The sequence below is a fragment of the Fringilla coelebs genome (assembly GCF_963513975.1).
Source record: "Fringilla coelebs genome assembly, chromosome: 17".
In the NCBI taxonomy this organism is placed as follows: domain Eukaryota; kingdom Metazoa; phylum Chordata; class Aves; order Passeriformes; family Fringillidae; genus Fringilla; species Fringilla coelebs.
The window spans coordinates 13,945,296-13,962,511 of NC_140043.1; the positions used below are offsets into that span (position 1 = coordinate 13,945,296).

The 17,216-nt window shown below is 50.4% G+C and overlaps 1 protein-coding gene across 11 annotated transcripts in view; it reads right to left on the reverse strand.

Moving 5' to 3' along the window:
• NCOR2 (nuclear receptor corepressor 2) overlaps positions 1 to 16,316 on the reverse strand; it is a 226,858-nt gene extending 210,542 nt beyond the window's left edge. For all 11 annotated transcript variants that reach the window (XM_084217049.1, XM_084217050.1, XM_084217057.1 and 8 more), the window contains exon 1: positions 16,107 to 16,316. The gene's annotated coding sequence lies outside the window, so the exon portion shown is untranslated. The remainder of the gene's footprint in view (positions 1 to 16,106) is intronic.
• Between the last annotated feature and the right edge of the window lie 900 nt (positions 16,317 to 17,216).

Sequence of the window (17,216 nt, forward strand, 5' to 3'; positions counted from 1 at the left end):
GCAGGTGGCCCAGGCTGTGCTGCTGTGCAGCCCTGCTGTGCACGCAGCTGCTCAGCCCATCCAGCCCAGCCCGTGCAGGCACATCCAGCAGGAGCAGAGCTGTGATGCTCAGGGAATTCTCCTCCTCCAGCAGGTGCTGGGGTGCTGCAGCAGCTCCCTCACCCCTACAGAGGGCCGGGCACTGCATCCACCCTGTGCCAGAGCGGTTGGTCAGCACAGCCAGAGCACAGCAGGGCTCATTTGTCTGCATTCATTTTCTAGCTGCCACCCAAGAGATTATCCTGGCCCTCCCAACTCATTTACTTTTTCCACTGGGAGCAGACAGGGCATCTCCATCTATTCCCAGGCGTTTTCTGGTCTCAGGGTAACGTTTACTCACAGCTTTGGAGCCTTTCCAACCCCGTGCTCACAGCCCACTGGTGAAGTGGATCTGCTCTCTGCTGTTCTTCAAATCACCTGCTGAGCTCAGTGTAGCACAGGGGCTTGCAACCAAGCCACATGGCATCCATCTCTCCAGCAAGGACACCAAGCTTTCCTGTAAAAGCAGAAAATGCCCACGACTCCTCTTGCTGAGCCTCTGCCTCAAGCCCTTTTCTTTTTTTCACAGGACAGCTCCAAACACAGCTCTGGAAATAAATGCCAGTGGTAAGCAGACAGTACACAACAGATAACAAACACTGCAGTTGTGAGCAGAGAACTCAGGAGATCTGTCATTCCAGTTTCCAGGAAAAAAAAAAGCCACAGTTCAAGGCCTCTTTGGTTACGTAAACTTCATTTCCATGTCTTTTATCACTGATAAGATAAGCCATTGCTCAAGTTCAAGTTCTGTATCAAGTAAACCATGATAATCCTCTTAGGAATTCCCCATGCCCCAGCTTGAACAGACCTGCAGAAAAGAGCTTAAGGGGTTGCCTTCAGCTTAAAAAAAGAAACACACAAGCACACAGCCACAGACTTATTTATAATGTAGGCAAATTTGGGGCCTAGTATAGAGCACTGTAGGCTTATACAGCTCTGTCTGAATAAGGGATCTACTTCTGCCCTAGTTCATAAATGCTACAAGCTACTACTTGGTCATGCATCGCTCAGCTGAGCACCAGCCTGGGGATGATTGCCTTCCAAGGAGGATTTCTTGCAGCAATAGGAATCCAGAGGGTCAGACCCCAGAAGAAATTAAACTGACTCACAACCAGTCACACACACTTTGTCCTGGATTAGAGCAACAAGACTTTTCCAGGCAGCAGTCATTTTTTTTATTTATTACAGCAGAGGATAATTTTATATCCTTTAATGCTGGCAGCAGAATTACAGTGATTTTAAGCAATTATTGCCCTGCTTCGGGTACAAGACGTTAAACTCACTAAGACCACCTCCTCCTGTACTTTACTGTCAAAACACCCAGATGCAAAACATCGCTGTCTATATTTGTTAAGAGGATGATTTGATCCGATCTAGCAACTGACTATATTTACTAACCACTTAAATATGCACTCACACACCCCGCACTGCAACACAAAAGGCCATTTCATAAATATCTGATTGCAAGACAGATGACAGCAATAAGCAGGCACACAAACTCTTGCCCTCCTCTCTGCTGCTCATCATCAGGACACAAATTACCTGGGCCAGCAATTTCATCACAGCATCTTCCAGGGAACTGACTTAGCCTGAAGGCAGTGAAGGCCAACATTTGAAGCTTTAATACTTTACTTCACAGGGCTGCATCTGGCCACCCCCAGCGTGCTTCAGCAACGTGCACCCACATGCTGCAAGGGCACAGCATTAAGCCCTTCTAAGCCAGTGGCTGCCAGAAGATCAAGGCCCCAGGCAGTGGGTAACATCTGAAACTGGTGCTTAAAATGCAAGTTTTCTTCAGGTCTATCTACTTCCCCAGCCAGCCCAACGGGCTCCAGCACCCACAACTGTTTCTTACACATTTCCAGCTACCATGACTTTTATCCCTCTGCTAGCTCCTCTCCATTAGGGTCTTCTGCACATCTCTCAGTATTTTATGACACTCAAACTAAAAGATGCAGCATATCAAACGAAATACATCTCTCTCCTTCCCACCAGCAACTTCAAGATCCTTCAGCATTGACTGACAACCCACAATATTGTGGGAAAGGCTGTTTTCAGATCAGCTGCTGGAAAAGCTCTTCCAAGGTAGCAGCTGAATTCAAATCACACACCAATTAGCTCAGGGGGATTTGTATGTTTTTCTTTCAGGAAACCTATTTGAAAACAAAACAAAGAGGGGAAAAAAATGCTTTAAATCTCATTAAAATATCTCAAACTGTGTCACAAGAATGCCACATTTTCTACTGAAGAAAACAGGAGCAGCTTTAACTAGTTTCACCTCACCAGATGGAATTTTGTCCTTTAAACCCACTTGCTGCATCCCCCCACCTCCAAGAAGATAAGACAGAGGTCCAGAGCAGCTACAGACCTGCTCAGCATCACACAGCAAGTAAACCACTGTGCCAAACTGCCTGGATCTGTCCTAATCTTTCCCACAAGATGAGGTTTTCCACCCTGCTCCCCTTAGGTTTTCGCCTCCCGCCTCAAGGCCACATGCAGATGACCGTGCTTTTTCTGAAGCCAGTGCCAATGAGGCCACTGCATTCGTTATCCAGCAGGATAATGACAGAGTGCAATTCAGTCAACAGCAAATCCTCCCCAGGGAGATGCCCTCTGACCCTCCCTGAGCTGGGGGATGAACGCAGACAGCCAGATCTCAGACAGGCGGCAGGGCTGAGTGAATAATTCCTAATGAATCCTTTCATCTCTTCTTTTGTTTTGGGGAAGGGAGGGAGGGGGTGAAAGGAAATAGTTTGGTACTATCCACCAGCAGAAAATTATTTTCTAGAGCTACCCCAAATCACTGTCATCTGAAGAACATTTTTCATGGCTTCTGCACAGTACGTGGGCACAGAACACAGGCTGCTCTCTGCAGAGAGCCCCTGGTGCAGACAGCCAGTCTGGGAGCAGCAGCCAAAGACACAGCAAGAGCAGGGATGCCGCTGGAAGCCTCGCTTCAAATCACCCTTAGGCAGGCAATTGAGAGTTAATCTAAGATATCCACTCAAACCACATTTTTGCCAACAAAATTCAGTTCCACTGACACATCAGCAAATGCATGAAGGACAAGAAAGTTCATGAAATGAGGCCCACAGAAAGCCAGGATCTTACCTCTCTCCACATGCCACTCAGACCTCACTATCAATTTTCTCTCATTTTCCAAGCCACAAGCTGTAAGGATAACAAGGATGTGATAAAAGGAGATTTATTTTTTCCCCAACAAAAAGAAGCAATTCTCATTTCTCCAGTGTGAATTCAGCTGTAGAATTCAGTTTAGCAGCATCTGCTGAACGCTCCGAGTCACCCAGAGGTACCACAGTAAACAAGGGTGGAAAAACAACTCCCAGCTCTGAGATCTCAGAGCTGCTTCTCAAGCTTTCAGTCATTCATGCAGCACCCTGGCCCATGGACACTTGTCCTCATCACTTTTAGCCTCGCAGTTTTTATCCCCATCTCTCAACTGGTCCTAAAATCAGCCCTGTCTGAAGCAATCCCTTCCAGCTGCAGCAGCATTTACAGCATGGGTTATACTGGGAACAGAAATCACAAACAAGGACCATGGTGGTGAGATGCTCCCAGCCCCATTCCCAGACAAATGAACTGACATGAACCTGCACACTTCAACAGAGCTTGGCTGGTGTATTTATATAGATGCCAAATCCCAGGGATATCAATGACAATCTCTTCCCCAGTAAAACCTGATTACAGTGCTGGACTCTCTAAAGCCCCTCTGCCACCTCAGACATCATGGGGAGCAGCCAGCAAACCCCTCCAGGTGCCCTGCACAGCAGGGGCTGCAATGCCAATGATTAAGCAAATCTTCAAAGGAAAAAAAAACAAGAGTCCTGGTCAATGACTGACCAGTGTAATAGCTCAGGCTACTATCATGTGCTCTTCTCACACCACATTTGTTTGCTGGGCTGCCCAAGAGGTTTCCAAGGGTCAAACACGAGGTCATCAGCTTTGCTGAAAAATATAAAAAGCTGGAACTGCAAGTAAGGAAGGTGCCAGTACTTACAATTAAGGCTAAAAAAGACATGAAAATGCAAATCCTTTAAGTTTAAACGTACCAGAGGCAGCATCAAAAAGGAGAAGAAAAAGAAAAAGGATTTTATGGTTTTTGAAGATCAGACCTTCGCAATATTTAGTAATCCACGAAAAATTCTGACTAGCCTCAAGGACCAAGAGTGGCTGTGGAAAGCAAAACCTTGCTTTCAGGCTATTTTGAGAAGCACTCACAAGGTTTATCCCAGAAACTGCTTTCTGCCTACTCAGATTTCTCAACTGAGCCAATCACATGGTGTTTCGGTGGACTGCTGGAGACACTTGAGAATAGCAGAGCTGCCTGCTGCTATCTGCCTGGCACAGGGTGGTTTTTAATTGAGGCTGAACTCTTAAGTCCCTGCTGCAGTCTGCAGCTCTGATCACTGAAATAATAATTAAACCCAGGAGAAACAGTGCAAAGCAGCAATGCCTTCAACTAGAACACGAAGATGAGGGGACCTGAAGATGTGCACAGACATCTCCAGGACGTGCTGTTCTGTTTCAAGCCTGAGGATTTCACGGATTTTTAAACAGAAAGTCAGGGTGGCAGAGATCCTGCAGTACAGAACCAGCAGAGATGCAGGAAAGTATCCACTTTCACCTCACCCAGTCCAAGCAAAAAAATCAGAATAAGTTTTTGCCATCTGAGTTTGGGACCTTCCTTCCACGGGAATCTGAAAGATTACCCAGAGAGAGGAACACAGAGCAAGAGATGCACCCGAGATATCAGAATGATTTGAGCCATCCTCCCCAGTTCAAATTTCTTTCAAATGTGAAAGAAACCGCTCTGAAAAAGTCTGTGCTGGCAGATCAGACAACACAAGTTCAGCTCTGAAATCCGAGGGGAGAGGCTGTGCCTGGAAACGACTCTCCATTAGGTTAATTAGTCAAGTTTGATGTATCCAAGTCGGTTACCATGGCCACAGGAACCAAGAGTAATGCTTTACACAGATTTCCTTGTGTGGGACTGGGGACAGGGGAGCTCATCCAGCCCCTCCAGGCCCTCTGGGCAGGCAGGGAGGAAGGAACTTGCCACCCTGGGCTCTGGGCCAGCCCCTGGGCTGGGCTGCTCACAAAGCCTTTACTGGAACTGCTCCCTGTCCATAAGGCTGCTAAATATAGCACCCGAGCTCAACCAGGTTAATGACACATCAAGAAGATGCATTTGCACAGAAAAATAAACAGAATGCATGCGAGAGCTACACTCCACCTGGCTTCTGGCTGGCTGGTTTTGAGTGGGGAGAAAAATCAAAAAGCTGCTGTTTTCTCTTAAAAATTCAATGCCTATCTGTCAAAGAAGTGACAGAAAGCTGTCCATCTCTGCAAACACTATGCCAAACACAGCTGAAGCTTGTCTGTCAATTTCAGAGCCTGGAAAGAGACCACAGCATATTACAAACAAACAAACATTTTAAGTGTCATTAGTTACATTACGATCAACATCACGTCAGTTGCTTACAACTCTACTCTGCAGCAAACACTCACCCAAGCACTAGCACCCATGAGTAAAATCTACTGCAACTTCAGGAACAGCAGCAGATTTAGAAAGGAGTGGGAGAGAAAAAGCAATTTGTAATTCAGCAAGGCTCCTGTGGCAGAGCAGGTTTAAACTCCCTGGAGAAAGGACTCTGCTCTCACTCTCTGCTCCTCAGGTGCCTCGCTGAGCCAGGACTGACGGCTGCAGAAGCTGCCACGCAGCACAGGATGGCTTCTGCCCAACCCTGCCCTCCATCAGCTGGCCCTGGGCATGCAGGGCCACGGCACAAAAGCACAGAGCACTTGAGTCTCCTGGGTGTGCACAGGCAAGACTCCAGGGAAAAAGGTGCTGCAGCCAGCACAAAGCAGCAGCAATGTGAAAAACCCAAGCCTGCCGCAGGGGAACATTCTCATTCTCAATCACCACTCCCAACCAAGCACTTCATTTCCAGCTCACAGAAAAAGAGCAAATGCCACAGACCGTGGCAGAAATGACTGAGCTGCTACAGCAGTGCCTGAGCTTGACCCCAAGCTGAAACTGCGGCTGGAACATCACCAGAACCCTACCTGAGGGTTTCTATCACCTGCTGCAAAACTGATTGGTGCGTCCCACGCTTGGGAGAGACACATGGCACGTCTGCAAACAGGTCTGTGCACAAGTTTGGGGGGAATATCTCCCCTCTTAGAGGGGAATTTCAGCCCTCTGGAATTTACTCCTGCAAAGAAAGGCTTGAAGCACAACCAGGTTGTGTAAAGTACAGCCACTCCTGCCTGATTTCAGGCCCTGTGTCCCCTGGCTCCACATCCGTCCTTGCAGCACCCATACTTGGAACTGACTTAAACAAAACCATGACTGCTTGGTGAAGACATTCATTCAGCTACTCAGGTCAAAAATAACAGGAGAGAGAAGCACTGTGATAGGAACATGCTGAGAGGGCAGGGAGGTGGCAAACTCCTTCAATCAGCACTACAACCAAAGTGCCCCAATTTCAGAAATACAGCTTGAAGAAAGTGGGCTGGATGGTGTGAAAAAGGGGAGCAGGAATCACCCCTGTTTGACAGCCCCAAGCCCACCAAGAGTTACAATCAGCCCCACCTTTCTCTGTAGGTTGATGTTCAGCTGTCAGCTTACCCCCTTCCCTGCACACGCCATAAATAGTTGCTCATACAGATTTCTCTGTTACACTTACCAAAAAACTGGGAGTGGCCATGTGACAGGAGCACAGAACATGGAGAAGACCACTCACATCTCTAATTGTTCTGCCTCCTCAAGACACACCAAAATGACTTAGCAAGGCTGCAAGGCGAAGCTGCGTATTTATTATTTATTTGCACTTTTTTTTCCTGCTGGTTAAGAAGCTTCATAAAGCAGATTGCAAGTGGCCAAGACAGCACAGGCACCTTTTCCAAGTTTTGCATAAACTGGAATGAGTGAAGAATAGCAGGGATAGCAGCATTCCTGGCTGTGTCCTTTACAATAGATATTTTACCTAAGAATTCCTAAGTTACCTAAGTAATTAATTGTTACCTAAGAATTAACTGGCAAAATACTCAAGGAGTTCGTAAAGGCAAGTGTGAACACACACTTATTTCTGGGTATGGAGTTCTTACCCTAGGGATCAGCCTCTAAAACAAGAATCAGGATGTGCAGGCTGGCTGATCAGAAGGCAGGGGAGTGTCTGTGTTAGCCAAACACATTCAGTGCCTGGAGCAGCACCCGGGTGAGCCCAGGCTGAGCAGTCGTGCACGGACACGCTGTTCCTGGAGCAGCCAGGGGCCTGACTCTGCACCCATCTTCCAACTCAGCCAAAGGTTCAAGGTGTTTCCACATGAAACAAGGAACTGGAGCGAGGCAAACACAATAATACATTGTGTGGGGAATGAAACCTCCTGCTGAGAAGAAATCCACAGACGTCTAAAAAGCACAACCGAGCAAAATGCAGAAAAAAATAAGACACAGATGGAGCCCAAAGCTCTTGTCTCATTGAGCCAGACCAAAACTCGCTCTGCCTTTGGCAGGGGAAACAGGAGCAACCAGGGTGCTTGTGTCTGCCTCTGCAGCAAAACTCCTCCACCTCAGGGCAAAGCAAATTCCCCATTTCTCAGCCTTCTCTGCTGCTGGCAGAGTTTAAGGACATCCTCAGAAGTGCGTTGGATTTCACGAGCACCAGTCTCAGTGGACAAGATGCAAACCTCAGCTCTGCACAGTGAGAGAGTTAAAATAAAAACACAACCCTTAAGGTACATGCTGACTTCTCTCTTTACTTCTGTTTCATAATGCTGGAGAAAACCCAAAACCCTGCAGTGTTTCTCACTCCAACACCACACAGCCCTCAGGAACGCTGCTGGCAGCTGGCTGGGTTCGGGACCAAAACCACAGCAGCTCTTTATGTGCATCTCAAGACACGTAGACATCAAAAGCCAAAAAAAAAACCCAACCCAAAAAAAAAAAACCCACCCCAACAATTTTTAAGTAGCAACCCTGTCAAGATATCAAAGTAAAGCCAAAACTAAAACCTACAAATGAAGCAAAAAAAAAAAAAAAAACAGAGGAAGAAGAAAAAAAGGGCTGGCTGACACCTCCTATACATGCTGCCAGCAGGATCATTTGCTCCAAAAATAAGGATGCTCAACACATCTTAACTGATGACACGACAACTGCTTCACGTCCCAACACCGAAGTTGCATAAAAACCTCTGAATACCCACTGCCTTGCAGCTCAGTAAAGAAAAAAAAGAACTCTACTCACTCAGAGCAAGCAACAGACACCGTGTGCCGCTCCTCAGAAAGATTTTCAGCTCTTCATTTCCACTCAAGCATCCACTCGGGCTGCAGAGAGGCATTTTACCCCTCCGCCCTTTGCCAGTCACGCTCAGCAGCTCCAGCCACAAGGCTGCAGCTGAGCTGGCTGCCCAGGTGCCTGTGCCCACAGCATGCAAAAATATCTCAACTGTAGCTCTGGATCCCAAAAAACTCTGCAGAGCAAGCGCACAAAGGGAGAGCTACTGACTCCAGGTCCCCCCCAGACAGCAGCAAGCAACCTCCTGCAGAGCCTGGATATGCACAGGCTGCCTCAGCAGCACCTCCTGAATAAGAGACATTTAAGACTAGAAAGCCTTCAATAAGGATTCTGAAGGCTTTTTCCACTGCCAGGTCAGAGAGTTTCCCCAAAACACTGAACACACAGATTCCTGTAATGCAGACTTTGCTGCATTTTATTTCTTTGACAGTTTTTAATCACCTCTGGTCTGGCATTTGGAAATTATTATTCACACACACACAACAGGAACAAGGCTGCAGGGAAACATGAATTTCACTGGCCTGCCTGGTTTTGTCTGTGGACACCACCTCACATATTACCAAATCAAAACAAGCCGGCCAACTTGAGCGTGAGGGGGAAATGAAAGGGCAGACCGGTGACCTAGAAATAAAGCTGACACTCTGGCATGAGCTTGAAACTCTGCAGCAAAGGGAAAAGAAAGAAAAAAAGAAAAAAAAACAGGCTGTAACTGCTTTCAAGATGGAACTTGAAAAGTTTATTAATGGAATAATGGAATTATATGATGTGGTACCCACAGAAAAGCAAGGACTCTATCAAGGAAGTTTTTCCAATAGGGAAGAGGGGACATAGTTATTTACTAAACACAAGAAATTCTTACACCAAAGAGGGGACATATTTATTTAAGGTTCAGATGCCATAAAAACACCCCTAACGAAACCACTGGAGAAACTTCCTGAGCACAAAGTTCTGGTACCAAACACCCTGCTCTGATAGACACCCAAAATTTACACACCACACCATGTCACAAATTACATGATGGTAACAGCATGGGCATGAGGAGGCAGTAGACAAAGCTTGAGGGCTTCAAGCAGTGCATCAGGAATGCCACAGTCTCAGCACTGATCCAATGCCAACTCGCCCTGCCAGGTGTAATTGGCTCAAAGAGGGTGTTCACAAGCTACCTTTGTTCCAGCAAGTCTCAGACTTGAGCGAGTAACGCCCGCATCAGCGGCAGAAACCGCCACGGGACCCGCATCGCCCTCGGCAAGGCTGACAGAGAGGCCTCCAGGAGCCAACCTCCAGCCCAGACCCTGTATGCACCATCAGGTAACCCAGTGTAAATCACTGGGCACTCACAGCCTCCCAAAACCAGCTCCTTGCAACATCAGAGCAAGGAGATCACGCGGCCTCGGCAGTAAACACTTACACAGAAGGCTTTGCCGCAAGAGCCAGGTGCTGCCACCGATAAACCACGTGCTCTCCAGGGCTTCTGCAGCACTGCAGGTACCGGCCTGAGAAGTTTGCAGAGACCAAAGACTGAGCTATTTATGAAGTGATCAAGTACCATGCAGCTGAGATCTGGTCTTATAAAAATTTAGCCGCTGGAGTAATTTTATAAGGTTTTAAAATATTTTCAGAAGAAAGCCAACTTTCCATTGTTTGCCACAGCTTGTTAGAAGCCCACACATCCCGCAGTGTAGAGGAAAAGACACCCTCCGCCCTCTCCAGCCAGCGCTGCATGGCTGGAGGCACAGGCAGATTTTCAGAAAGCTCGACTTTGCCTGTCATCCTACTCAGCAATTCAATTCTCCCACCACATCCCACTGACACCCAAGCGCAGGGCTCTGTCCTCCACCATGCTCTGTTGCAATAATCAGGCCCCAGCTCTTTACACAACCACCTAAGCCTCCAGACCTCACAATTAAACACTCCCTGAGGAGGATGAAACCTGCCCACCTGGGAGGCAGCAAGTCCCCAGGGACTGAACACAGACGATGGGACGATCTGCACCAGGAACCTTCCCAAATCCTGTCATCCTCCACCCACGGGCAGACACATTTCTTTCCTTCTGCCTTCTTCAACACAGAGACAAGGAAGAGCACACTGCAAACAACTCTCCTGCCCTAACATGCACAGGACAAACCCAAACTGTGTTGCTTAAGAAGCTGGTAGGCAACATTCAGGTACCAGCACAGAGCAGCAGACAGAGCCTGCAGAAAACAGAGTTTAGAGGACGCAGAAGTCCTAAAAGCTACATGACAGACGGTCACACCACTGAGGTATTTATTCAGTTTACAGCCAGCTCCCTGAGCAGGCAGGGAGAAGCACACCCAACTGGAAGAGTTAACTTCCCACACGTTTGGCCAAAGCTGCATTTCTGGGCACCGCCGCTCTGTCCAGTGTTACGCCAGGGACACAATGCTAAATAAAGATTACGTGGAGTGGTATTATGTAAATAATTCTCTTCCACAATGAAAGGATAAACCTAGACTGCCTGGTTAGTTATTAACCCAGGAGGCAGCGCTGCAGAGAGGAAATCCTGCCGGCTCTGCCTCTCTCCCTGACACACGCACCACCCACCCAGAGAGCCACAGCCAGGCCTGCAGCCTCCAGGGACAATACCCACACCATCCCCAGCCTCCCTGCATGCTGCCACTCTCCCTCACATCACTTCCCACAGGAGCAAACTATTTGGACCCCACCACATTGTCTCCTCCCAGGGCAACCCCGCTCCCGGCCTCATCACTGCTGCCAATGCTCAACTCTGCCTTCTTCCTCCTCCTCATCCTCCTCTCACCATCAGCCCAGGACACAAAGGGTTCCCTTTGCTATGAAGGGAACACACTCCTCAACACATCCCTCCTCTTGAAGGCCTTCTCTTCCTCTCACAGCTGAACTCGCTGGAGCCTGCCTTTGCTTGCATATCTTCTTCTGCCCAGAATAACTTACTCGACCTTTCTGCCTCCATTTCTCCCTGCAACCTTCCTGCTGCCTTGGCCTCACGTCTGAATGCTTTATGTTTGTCGTACGATTTTAAATCTGTCAGCAATTCATCCATCTGCCACCTCCTGGGTTTTTAATGCCGCAAAACGTTCTGGGATACAGCCTTGCATAAACCTCTTGGTGGAAAATTAAGCTGTACCTCATTCAGAAACCAAACTGGCTTTGAGATCATTTCTTTCCAAGGTGCTGGGCTATTTCAAAGTCTGGCTTCTTCCCTACAGCGAGCAGAAAAGCCATGATGCTATCCGGTCTAAAATAAACATTATGGGAGCAGCGATAAGGGGAAATATTTCAGCTGACTAAGAGCAATGCGGGTTCAAATCCAAGCGTAAGCTGATATTGCTTATAATTTGTTCCTGAGCCAAAAACACAGACTGGGAGTGAAAAAATGGAAGGCATTAAACAACAAGCAGCGTACTCAGCGACTCTGAAAAACTTCAGCATTTCCATTTACGTTATTATTTTTTTAAATAACCTTCAGTTTCACGGATCATAAAGTTAATTTGGAGTAACTTCCCTTCTCTGTAACTAGACAGAGCTGCTATCCTTTACATTCATTAATGTTTGCTCAGTGCTCCGCAGCTATAAAGAGAGCACTAACCATTATCAGCATCCTCCATGCACCCAGCAGGCACATAACCACTGCTGTGCTCTCCCTGTCCCCTCCCCGTGCCCCAAACCCCCTCCAGCTCTGGCACTGTGGTCACAATCAGAGCCATGGACAACCACCTCCATCTTCACTGCTTTTCTTCCAGTGCCAGGCACCTCTCTCCTGCAGGCAGGGCTCCTTCTCTGGGCCTCCCCAAGCCAGATTCAGATCATCAGCGATCAGTGCCTCCTCACCTGCCCACCCTCAGCCAGCTCACATTTCTCAGCTTCACACAGCTAAGGGGGATGCTATAATGTGAGCACTGCCTACTCATCAGAAACATCCCCTCCTGAGGAACCCTGCTCACCTTTAGTGGGAACAGTCCACACCCCAGAGAGACTCCAGCTGCCAAAGGCAGGTTGGCAGGAACAGAGAAATGGTGGCCTCCAGAAGGGAAGTGACAAGGAGGGTGGGCAGCAGGACTGGGGGTGCAGCCCAGATTTCTCAATTCCCAGTACAGTCCCACAGCTGCCTCGTGCTCAGGTCAGGGATCACTTCCCAAAACTGACGAATCACTCATTTCCTTCTGCTCTTCTGTCCTCCTTCCCTTCCTGCCAGATCCATCCCTCACTCTGATCAAGCTTTTACATGCATTTTCATGTCCTCTGCTCTGGAGCTCCAGCTCCCTCTTCAATCTTCTTTTTGGGAAAGCAGCTCTGCTCTAGTCATGCTCATTAAATGATACACATTTCCATTTTCTACTGCAATGCAAAGATCTATCCCTCGACATTACAGGGCAAATCAGAGACCTCAACACCTGTGTGCCAGCACAAGCCCAGCCATAAATAGCAATTCTCTGCTGCTTCCTATGTCGATACACAGCAAGAGCCCTTCAAAGCTGTGCAGGAGCCTGTGCCACAGCAGCCTCGATGAGAATCCATGACCTCACAATGCCCAAATCCTTAGGCAGCTGCAAAAGCCTCAGTCACTAATCAGAGAGGCGACTGGGTGCTGCTATACCTCATTTCCAGCTCCATTAGAGCTGACCCTGCTCTCCGCTGAAAACTCTCAGCGAAGACTAAAGCGAGCCACGGCTCCTAAAAACGCAGCTGCCCAAAAATAACAGTGCTCCAAAGAACACACTGGCCTGGATTCCCATCCTGGTGCACCCCTGCAGCCAAGCCCATGGGCTGCACTCGGGGACCACTGCTCACAGGCACAAAACCCAGGGGGGAACCAGCATTTTGCCCCTGGGAGTAACGAGCCCTCACACTGAACAAGCAAAGCGCTCATGGAGAAAGAGAGAGACTCTTCACCAGCTCTCCAGCAGACTTGCTCTGACACATTGAACTTCACATAACCCCACCAGCCTCAGTTTTCTGACTTGTGAAGTGATCTGGTCAGAAAGAGACACTGGGTTAGGGATGGGGAGTACTGCACCCCAAAGGCCCTCCTCCAACCCACTGCCCTTCACTCTCAAACTGCTCAAATCAGCCACCCAAAACCCACCTCTGAGAAGTTACCGATTTAGTCCTCCTCTTGTACCCACTCATCTAGAAACTGACAAGATCGTAACTTTCCTCTCCCCGCAGGGACACGACGATGATGGTATCTCAGGCACATAAATTATAGTCGGTTTCAAACAGGTTTTCCCAGGACAACCAGATTGCAAAAAGGACTGCTAAAAACCAGAACCAGCAGTGGGAGGAACACAGGGAGCTATCAAGGGGGACAAATAATTCACAGCCATGTCACAAAAGATGAAGATATCTCCTATGACCCAATTCCAGCCGTGGAGATGAGACGGGGAGCTCTCAACACGTGCAGCTATCAGCACAGCTGCACGCACACCATCACTGCCAATCACAACAAAACTGCCTTCACCACGCTGCATCTCCTAATTACAAGACGTGAACACGGCCTGAACCAAACCCTCTTTGGATTTAGCGCAGGATGGCTCCAGGGATTAGTACAACCTCCACTGGAGGCAGCTTGGTTCAAATCCAACCACAGCCATTAGCAAGTGAAAAGTATTGCCAAGCAGCAGCTGGCTGGTGGCTTGCACGAAACAAGTTTATGGTTTCAGTGCAGATCCTGTCGCAAAAAAATGCCAGTCACCTCCCTGGAGCTCCAAGGTGTGAAGGCAGAGGCACCCACCTGCTTCTGCAGTGCTGGAGATGCTGATGTGGGAGGTGTTCCCACACGGGCCCAGGACCAGCTCTGCAGAGCCAGCCCTGACCTCCGCAGGGGTTTCAGAACCAGGTATGTTTTGCAACTTGGCAGAAACACACAGCTAAGTAACAGAAACCACCACCCACATGAAGCCAGGAGAACAAAGTACCAGTGTTTTCCTGCCCCAGACATGTGCGTGCCCCATCTCCTCTCTCACACCAAAAATAGCTTCTACTTTTTCCCTTTTGGCAACAACAAACCGAGGTTTGAGTGCATTTGCTTTCAATAAACTAAACACGTTTTGCAAGAGTCTCTCTCACAGCGAAACTTACTCAACTAAAGTTATAAAATATTTGTCACAGGCAAAACTTCCCTCCTGTGGCATCGTGGGACCCAACCCCAACACAGTCTGCGAGCCTTGCACACTGAATTCCTCACCCAAGGCACATGTCCTGCACACAGCTGGCAGACCCAGGCACACAGGAGGTTTGAGCTAAATCCCGAAGTCACCCAACATCAGAACTGAAACTCAGAGAATTGAGTATGATTTCATTAAAACCATCCAGGAATACACGGCTCCACTAGAGCCCTTGAGGAGTTTTGTCACCACTTCCAGAAGAGAGGGAAATGCTCACCCAGTTGTCCCACCTCACACTGGCTCCCTTTATGAATCAGTAGTAGTACCAAGTGTTTATCAGCAAAGCACACAGCAAACTTAAACTCAACCTTGCTGATAAAACCCCTGTGCTAAATGGAAAACGTCTCACCCCACATGACCAAGGAATACCAGCGCAACGATCTCACATCCACCAGACTGATAAAAACCACCAGATTCAGCAAAACCCTGACGGTTTTCAGGCACCCAGAGCGCCAGCCTTTCCTTCACAGGAATACTGAGGGAGAGTTCAAACCATAAACGCCTGTGAACCCAGGGCTTAGGAAACACGCACTGCACAGATCATCCCCAGCAGCACCGTCCTCTCCCGCACATTCTTGAGCTGACCCAAAACACAAAGTTCAGGGAGCAGACGCAGGCTGGGGCGCAGGCAGCAGTGCCTGCAGGCGTGCTGGGCTTCCAGAGGGTTCAAAGCGCTGCGAGCAAGGATGGCTTTGTTGGGTCAACACGGCCCCGGGCAGCCCCAGCCCGAGTCCTGCAGGTTTTGCTGCTTCAGTGGTGTTGGCAGCAGCCCACATGGCAGGCAGCTGCCTGCACCCACTGCAGCCTGCTCTTTGTGCATTGTCAGGGCAAGGGAGCAGGAGGAAGGGCCGAGGGAGAAGAGGGAACAGGAAATTATAAGAATCAACAGAGAGGAAAAAAAAAAAGGCGATCACTCCAGAGACCTCAGCTGGGGTTCAGAGAAACGTGCACTTGTTGCCTGCAGACACCCGGCTCAGTTACCTCCCGTAAATATTTACACGGCGAACACCACACGGCCCGAGGAGCCAGCCCTGCGAACCGCGTCACGGCCAGGAGCCGGCCGTGCCCCCCGCACCCCCGGGGCAGCCGGGCCGCTCCCGGTGCCCCTCGGATGCTCATTCATTGCTCCGGCGGTGGGCCAGCGCCAGCCCACCGGCCCCCAACGGGGGGCGAGAGCCGCAAAACACAGCGGGATTGAACGAAAGGCAGGGGAAAAAGAGGAAGGGGGGTAGGTAAGAAAAGGCCCTTGGGTGCCCCCACCCCGCAGAGGGGTGTCCCCGCCAGTCTGCCAAGTGCGGGGCTCCTCGGCGCTCCCGAGCGGCGCGTTCCCTGGAGGCCAAAACCAGCAAAACCAACAGAAAAAAAAAATAATAATAAGAGAAAGTTTCTCCCCGGCGAGCAGCTCCCGTGGCACATTTTCATTTTTACGTAACGCGGCCGCCTTTCCCCCACCTGCGGGGAGCGGAGCGGAGCGGCCCCCCCAGCCCGGCCCGCCCGCACCCCGGCACCGGGGGCTCCCCCGGGGCTCCCCCCTCCCGACTTACCTAATCCCGCCGGCAGCTGCCGCCCCCCATCGCCGCCGCCGCTCCCGCTTCAGCGGCCGGCGGGGCAGCGCTGGGCGCGGGGACGCGGCCCCACCATCTGCGCCGTGTTTATAAATCCAGAGCCATGGGGCTGCGAGCCGCGCCGCCCGTCCGTCCGCCCGCCCGTCTGTCTGTCCGTCCGTGGGGCCGGGCCGCCCCTCGCCGCAGCGCCGGCCCCGCAGCGCCCAGCCCTGCCCAGCCCTGCCCTGCCCTGCCCGCCCCGGCGCGGCGGGAGGCGGCGGTCGCTCGGTGGCTCGGTGTGTCGCTCGGTGTCTCGGTCGGTCCCTAAGGCCGCCCCACAGCCGGCCGGGCGGGGCGGGGCGGAGCGGGGCCGCGCCGCCCGCGCGCATTAAAGGGGCCGCGCGCGCCCGCGCCGCCGAGCGCCCGGCGGGACCCGGCGGAGCCGCGGATCGCGACACCGGCTGCACCCCGGCACCGCCGCTGCACCCCCGACAGCGCTCTATCGGTGCCACCCGCTACCTCGGCGCCGCCGGTGTTCCCAGCTTTACCGGTGCGGCGGGCCGCGTTAGTGCCCCTGCGTGTCATCGGTGATGTTTTGGGTACAAATCAGGGATCCTCACTCGTGGTGCGAGCTGGCCGATAGTCCCCTCGTGCCGGTGGTATTTCGGACACTTCGGAGGAGCAGGTCGGGGAACGCTTGGCTTTCTGAGCGCTGACTAGGGTTCAGCTCCCAGAAATTGTCCAGAGCATTCCACGGCAACATAGTTAAGAAACTTCAGTTTTCCCGCAAAAGGAAGGTGGGGGGCTCCAGGAGAAGACTCCGTGATGCACATTCCCAGCCCTGGGTTAGTGTCTGTACTGTGATCCCGATTGCATCTAAAACCTTCTCGGGGTGCGATCTTTGCAGGAAAACCTGAACAATTTCACAAACAGATGCCTACAGGAATCAGCACTGAGGCAACCCAGGTCACTGACAGATTTTAACTAATATCTTGCTTTTTCACACTTTTTCTTCCCCTCCATCCTCCCGGGGGGATGAGGAAGGTCACATCTCCTCAGTCACCACTGTTCCCGCTGCACTGCTGGGTGTCCCTCCCCAGGCGAGCCCAC